Raw genomic sequence first — 8,431 nt, 5'->3', positions numbered from 1 at the left:
AATCCTAATTTCTTTCATTTCAATTTAACCTTCAACCGATTTTATTTGCAATTTTTATCTTTTGCCTATGTCTAAGTAGGGAGCATTATTGCATAAATTTTGTCTTGAAGTCTAAAGTTAGGGAGAATAACTTAGAAGAGTTGATAAAAACTTGAAAAAATGGTGTTTTAGAAAAGGTGAAATTGTGAAAAGAAACAAGAACAATAAGTCACCTTTAAAATTATGGAGCTAGTAAAAAGAAAAAGAAAAAGAAAAAGAGAACTCATGGTTGTGTTGTTGTTGAAAAATAAGAAAAGAAGAAAAATTGGGATCAAAAATAGAATTTGTTGTTGAGTTTGAATTTATGGGAATGCTCCCTTGGGATATGCATTTTTGTTTGAATTCCCTTAATCATACCCTTTCTTTGTAACCCAAGTCACATTAAAAACTTTGAAAGACCTATTGATTCTCATTTTTTCACATGATTTAGTGTTTGCTTTGATGACCGCATGATTCGAGTTGATGTTGATTTAATTGTTCGGATGAGTGAAAGAAAACCCTCATGTTTATTCATCATTACTATGATGTGTGTATAACTTTGATTCAATTTTGACATGTATTGCTTTGAATTTCTTGGTATGTCATTTGCACCAAACCATTGTTCTTGTTCATGTTTTGTCTAACATTGAGGTAAGTGGATTGTGAAAGGGCCGTACACTTGTGAACCATTTGAGTGTCTTTGGTTAATCCTTGTTTCATTCTCTTGTTTCATTACTTTGGTTACTTTGGTGAAAAACTTTTGTTTAGGGACAAACAAAATGATAAGTTGGGGAGAGTTGTTAGGGATCAATTATCACTACTTTTCATATATTATTATTGGTCCCTTTTACCATTTTCTTATCGAACTTACACACTTTTATTCTCACAATTTAGTAAATATGCAATTAAGTTTATTTTAATTATGTTTTGAGTAGATATTTCACTTATTTGTTAGTTTTGTAGAAATTATGGACAAGAGAGCATTGGATTGCATGAGCAAAATTTGGAAGGAGCTTGATGGCCATTTTGGAAGCAAACTTGAAGAATAAAGTTTGGAAGAAAAAGTGTTGAGGAAGCTTACAAGGCAAAGAAGCTGCATTTCCTTCAGTTCGCGCCGTGACCCATGTTGCGCCGCGAATCCTGCGAAGTCAACAAGCCTTTTAATTAGTTTGGGCCACTTGTTATGTTTTGAGCCCAACTTAAGTGTGACATTTTTAGAACCTTTTGAGACCACTTTTCTGTATGAGACCAAAAGGAGATCATTAGAGAAACATGAACTTTTAACCACACATGGGGAGAAAAAGAGGGACTGATTAAAAGTGATAGAATCTAATCTAACTGGCTATCTAGGTATTTATATGCAGGATCATTTCATAAAGGGACTGATTAAGAGGTCGATTTTAACGCCAACAAGCTTGAACACACATCCTTTACCTTTGACTCAATAGTGGAGTGAATTGGGTGAGTCATTTCTTTAATATAAGAGATATGACTAACCTTGTAACTATGAATACTTCAATTGTTGACTAAGAGAGTTCTGTAAGACTTACTTAAAATGTGGCTAGAAACGTTCCCCTATGAAATATGACACATAAGGGAGTGAGGGGATCTTGACCACGTGTCCGCCAGACGATTTTTCCCTTTCTAATTTATATATTCCTTGGGTTAATTACGACTTGGGGAGTTAATGTTACGAGGACTTTGGCCTTTGATGGAAATGTTTTATGATCATATAATTAGGATAGCTAAAAATATTTTGATCCATAGTCCCTCGGGTATAAGGCTTGTATGTGTGAAATGGTTAAGTAAATATATTATGGTAGTCCCTCAAGCACAAAATCTATAAGGGAAAAATGGTTAAGCAAAAATATTCTAGTCAATTGTTCTTTCGAGAAACCCATTAAAGAGCCTTTAAAGGGCTTCAAGTGCTATAGTTCCAACTGTAATATCTCAAAGGCGTCCATGCAAAACACGTCAACTGAGTTGCTGAGGTTTATAAGTACTCGATTCACATCTTAGTAAAACATCTACACATTGATCACCATTGGGTCATTTTCTTGAGGAGCATGTATCTTGCGTGAAAAGTTCAACTTTACTCCTCTATTGATAATATTGAGTGTGTGGCGAGTGGGTTCTCCTTTGTTTCTTTCTTTTTGTTATCTGTATGTCCTATGTTGAGGGGTTTTAGGTTTATCTCGCTAAAAAAGTCTCGTCCTTATTCCAGAGCTATATGATGCACCATGGATGTATCTCCTTAGATTCCCCTCAAGAATGTGTGGGTTATATATCTCCTTATTCAGCAGGTGGAAATTGTTATTGTGGTGTTTACCTTGTGGTATTTGCACCATTTGTCGGGATCATTCTACATCACCTCCCACTTAGGGGTTAAAGGTTATGTGATGGCTTTTGCATGAAAGAATTCTTCCCATATTTTTTCTTGCTTGGTATTCAATAGTGTATATTTCTCTGTGGACCTTCTAGAAGGTTTGAAGGATCCCATGCCCCTTATTGGTTAAGGGAATTTATTTTTGCGCGGATTGGAAGATTCAACCATTCCAAGGCAGCGTTCCTTTATGCCTATGGCTATTTTTTCTTCTTTGCTTTGCTTGCCTTTTATGTAGCTCATGGACCTATCCCTTATATCTTCCTTTAAGTTTGTTCTTAAAGGTTCCCACGAACATATCCTAGTTAGGTTTTATCACCATGAGGGTGGATTCATTGGTGCACGCCAAATATTCACGTAAAGACTCTGAATTCCCCTACGCGCATTTGAACAGGCTTGTGAGGGAACACCTTACGCTTCTTGTTTGGTAAGAATTAATGGATAAGTTTTATAGATATATCCTTATAGTTAGTTATAAAGAACCTAAGTAGGTTCATGTACCAGCACAACATTGCCTTTTGAGAGAATCCATCGTGCCTATGATCACCACATGCATGTTTATAGCGGCGTTGTCCTTATGATGATCACTTTTTCCATCAATCGTTACTAGTGAAGGTAGCTTGAAGTTTTCAGAAAGTGGGGAGTCTCATATCTTGACAGAGAGAGGGTGGGGGTCCAAGACCTGCACACCTTCTTGTTGTTCATTTTTATGTCGTAGTTTTTGTTGGATGTTTTGAACACCTATTTGTAGGGTTTAGTTTTGGTGACATAATTCTTTAATAGTGGCCTCCAACTTTGTTAGGGCCTCTTTGTCGCCATCATTGGATCTAATCCTTGTGGCCATCATCATTAAACAGAGACTAGGCTTATCGAAAGCTTTAAAAAAAGGTGTGATCTATTCCGATTTTACCAAACCCCACAGTGGACGTCAACTGTACTTGCAGTGAGTATAATGGTAGTGACCCTGCGTGGGAAATGCTAAGCAATAAATCTTTAGGGCTATGGTATTTGATAAAATGATGATATGCCCTAACCTTTTAGATATATATATATAGTTTTTGTCCTATTTTTAAGGGTGTCGAGTCCTCTGCTTATAATACATGTTACATGCAATCTGATCATGGCCTACTGAGGAGTGTGGTGGGTCATTCATCCCTACAATATAGGGAGACATGGTCTGTGACTCATCCCTATGATATAGGAAGATGCGGTTAGTCAATTTAGCGTAACTTAGGACTATATTCTCGAGTATGGCGAGGATAAATTTTGATAGGATAAAGATTATGTTCGATGACTCATCTCTTACAAAATAAGAAACGTGGAGAGTTCCGCTGCGTCTGACATGTGGTTGATCTAACCTACCTTCTTTATTATCCTCACCGTGCATTCTTCGGGGTGAGAGACAAATGGGCAGAGATTGTTGGTGCTATGTGAATTTTAGTTATAATCAAAGAGTCCGCATTCTTTCTAACACGAAACTCGTAGAGACAAAATAATTAAAAAAAATATAATGTTCATTTTATTAAAACATAATGTGACTTAAAGAAAAAAAAAATAATGTAGCTATATAATTTTTTCCATATTGAATAACCAAATGTTAGTTATTGAAAGGAAACTCAACCGAAATTCAAAGGACATCCTTAGCATACGTTAGGCACACGTATCGGATATTGATGATTTTCTTGTTCATTTCGCTGTAACAACGTTTCTATATATACATAGGCTTGCCAAACCAAACGGTGGATCCCTCTTTTGAAAAACAAAAAAACATTCTGTCGTTTCTCAATTCTCTCGCTAAAATGTCTGCATCGTTTACAAAATCAAACGATGTCAAATGCTCGTCTTCCTCCGTCAAAAGTTCCATCGCTGTAACTGTCGCCAGAACTGGAGAGGTGGACAAACGGCTCAGTCATCGGAAGAAGCGTACATGTATGTGCTCGCCATCAAGGCACCCTGGCTCATTCCGGTGCAGCCTCCACAAGAACTCTGGCTCAGCGGTGGCTCAATCGCCTAAAAGTCTCAACACGCGGAGATGGGCCATGACGAACTCGCTTGTGAGAATCCGTGGCATTGAGGAAGAGCTCGTTAGGAGAGCGCTGGCGGCTTTGATTAGATGTTCGTCACAAAAACAACACCGGCGTAATGATTTTCGGCCGCGACCTAGCAGGTTTTCTGTCATGTCCAGATATAGTTAAGACACTACAAGGTTTCTCCAAAAACCAACATGCATTGTACATGAGATTGTGAAGAAATTTGGACAAAAGTTTTCAGTATTAAACTTCATAATTGGATCCAATATTGGAATTTATCTATGCAGGACGGAATCAGTTTTATCTAATCCTATTTGCCCTAACATTGGGATAATGCAACTGTTCAACATAAGGTTCTGCTGGCCAAGAACTCTACTCAGATTAATATCTCGGGTTCTTCTCCTTCACTTGAGCACATGAAATTAATGTTAATGGATCATTTATCTTTAATACTAGTGGTATCTAATTGATAATCATAACAGAATTATTATCAATGATGTTAGTTAGTTAAGTTTTTTCTAGTTTTCCACTAGTTTGATATATCACATCAGTAAAATTAGTTAAGCTAGTTTGGGTTAGTTGCTTGTGCAACATGCTTTATATGTCTTTATATATAGTCATTTTATTGCATCAGTTAAGAATATTTGAATATAAAATACTCATATCAATATATGGCATCAACATCTATTTATAAATGGGAAAAAAATCAATATCATTTTCTTTTCAATTAAATACATCAATTATTTGATTGAAAATGGTATTAGGAACTTTAAATTGACAGAGTTTGCAAGTGCACGGAAAGTGCTGCTTTTAGTATAAAAGACTATCAAATTCACGGAGACTAATAGTCAATTATCGTTGTCTACATTCAATTTGTTTAGTTACAGTGACAGAATTGTGAGTTGGTTTAAAAAGGAAAAAGGAAAATAATTGTTTTTGAAATAAATTGAGATTTGGATACTGGAACGTGGCTCTTTGATACTCTGGACATCATTAGATTATACTTAAATACGGGATAATATTTTCTTTTAAAAAAAGAACTAAATTTTAAGGATATATTCGCTTTCGCGCAGCCGAAACCGAGATAAGTCTATACTATATATAATTCATTTTCGCGATAATAAATCTTACGGTGCAAAAAATCTTTTTGAAAATTAATTAATTTAATTAATTAAAATGTTAATGGTAAAAAAAATTAGTTTAAAGGTGATGTCGTCTTTCACTCGCGCAACATCGGGTTTTAGGCGCATAAACAACCATTTTCACGTGTACCGTTATATTTTTAAAACCACTATTTTTGAAAAGATGATCTTTTTCTAATCTAATAATAAAATATTTTCACTGGTTTTATTAATTGAAAACTAATTTAATTCCCTAAGTTAGATATTGTTTTTTTTTCGAATCTGAACTGGTATCATTTAGGTACTGTTTTTACAGCATCTTTTAAAGCTAAAAAACTGAAATTATATTCAAACCAAAAATAATCATATATTAAATATAATTTTAACGATTAATTAGAGCACTATCGGCCCTCACATTCCTGTATTGCGGAATTAGTTAGACATGGTAAAATTCAAACAAAAACATTAATAGATATAACAATTCATCATGAACATGCTACTTAGAATAATGGAATAGGCAAATGCAAGTATATATCGATAGGATAGAAAAACAGTAAGTAAAAAAGAAAAACAAAACCTGCAACTGATATAAATGGAGATCCAAATTAATACAGAAAAATTATTGAAATAAGTTCCAGCAAAATTATTCCAAAAAGATTGAGGTACAACTGGTATTGAGTGCCTTCGAATCGTGTAGAAGAAAGTGGAGAAAAATATGAAAGTGGGGAAAAACTAATTTTGACTTCGTTGCAATTTTTCAGCATTTAAGATCCATGGCGGACGCCATGGTGCCATGGCGAACACCATCAAGTCCTAATGGATGAATGTGTGAAAATGGCTCTTTTTTGAGCCTTCTCAAGCTCATGGTGGATGCCATGGGACCATGGCGAACTCCATGAGGCTAAAATGCTGACTCCTCCTTTTTTCTTTGTCTTTTCATGCTGCGCGTCATGGCAAACACCATGAGGCACACTCTTGTCATTTTCTTGCGTAATCATATTTGTTAAATACTTGAAACAAACACAATATCAGTATAACATAATAAAAAGAAGACAAAACTTTCTAAAATGTGATGTGAATTGAGTCGTAATGTGATTTGTTTCGTGGTTATCATAAATCTCGATCCTAGAAACCTTCTTCTCCATTGATGATTTCGCAGCCCCAACATGTAAATGATAATGAAAATAATAAACAATGTAATAATGACAATACTATGTAAATTCTGTTTTCTCTTTGTGCTAACTAACTTTAGGGGTTAGTTAGAGGTAGTTGAGAGGAGTTAGTTAGGATCTAACTACTTGTCTTAGCTATATATAGTAGTCTTCTCTATTGTAACAATTGAGATTGAGAATTACATTTCATTTTTGATCACATACAACTTCTCTTCAAGCTTTTCCTTTCTTTTGGTTATGGAGTTTCAGCTCATTGTTGTATGTTCACATGGTATCACAAGCCTGTGATTCTGCTTTCCGCTGCGATCTTTCTCAATCTTCTTCTTTCGATCCAACTTCTTATATCCAATCCAAAGCAGATTATTCCCTTTTCACTAAGACTTCTTCTCAAGGTTTCACTATGATTCTGGTTTATGTTGATGATTTAGTAGTTGGAGGCACTGATTCTCATGAAATTTTACAAATCAAAACTTGTTTGGATGCTAAATTCAGTATCAAAGACTTGGGAGTTCCTAGGCTTTGAAGTGGCTCGCAGCACTCATGGTATTTCTTTATGTCAAAGAAAATACACTCTTGATTTGATTTCTGATGCTGGTCTTCTTGGTGCCAAACCTTGTTCCACCACTATGCAACCTCATCTTCAACTCCACAAAACATATCGCACACCTCTCTCTGATCCTACTCCCTACAGAAGGCTTATTGGTCGTTTATTGTATCTCACACATACCAGACCTGAAATTTCCTATGCTGTCAGCAAACTAAGTCAATTTCTTGCTGCTCCAACAGATAAACATATGTTAGTTGGTCTACATGTTTTGAAGTACCTCAAAACAGTCCAGGCCAAAGACTCATTTTTCAATCTAATACCTCTTTATGTCTCAAAGGTTTTTTAGATTCAGATTGGGGGGCTTGCCCTGATACACGAAGATCCACTTCTGGTTTTTGTTATTTTCTTGGCACTTCACTCATTAGCTGGAAGAGCAAGAAGCAGCCTGTCATTTCCAGATCTTCATCTGAAGCTGAGTATCGTGCTCTTGCTCAAGCTACTTGTGAAGGGGTTTGGCTTCTCAATATTCTTCATGATTTTCACATCAATCATTCAGTACCTATCATCCTTTACTGTGATAACAAATCTGCCATGCATATAGCTGTCATGAGCGCACAAAACACATAGAGATCGATTGTCATGTTGTACGTGAGAAAGTTCTAGCTGGAGTTGTTCATCTCATGCCTGTCACTTCTAAGGAGCAAATTGCAGATATTTTTACCAAGTCTCTTCAACCTGGTCCTTTCAATACTTTGCAATCCAAGCTTGGAATGATTGATATTCATTCCAGCTTGAGGGGGGGCTGCAAATGATAATGAAAATAATAAACAATGTAATAATGACAATACTATGTAAATTCTGTTTTCTCTTTGTGCTAACTAACTTTAGGGGTTAGTTAGAGGTAGTTGAGAGGAGTTAGTTAGGATCTAACTACTTGTCTTAGCTATATATAGTAGTCCTCTCTATTGTAACAATTGAGATTGAGAATTACATTTCATTTTTATCACATACAACTTCTCTTCAAGCTTTTCCTTTCTTTTGGTTATGGAGTTTCAGTTCATTGTTGTATATTCACACAACACCCCCCTTTATCCTGACTTGTCTAGATGATGATAACTTTCTTACATATAAGGAACAATTCATTTTAGCCCTTAAGAGTG

This window comes from Lathyrus oleraceus, chromosome 1 (assembly GCF_024323335.1).
Source record: "Lathyrus oleraceus cultivar Zhongwan6 chromosome 1, CAAS_Psat_ZW6_1.0, whole genome shotgun sequence".
In the NCBI taxonomy this organism is placed as follows: Eukaryota; Viridiplantae; Streptophyta; class Magnoliopsida; order Fabales; family Fabaceae; genus Lathyrus; species Lathyrus oleraceus.
Note: the sequence above shows the minus strand (reverse complement) of the source record.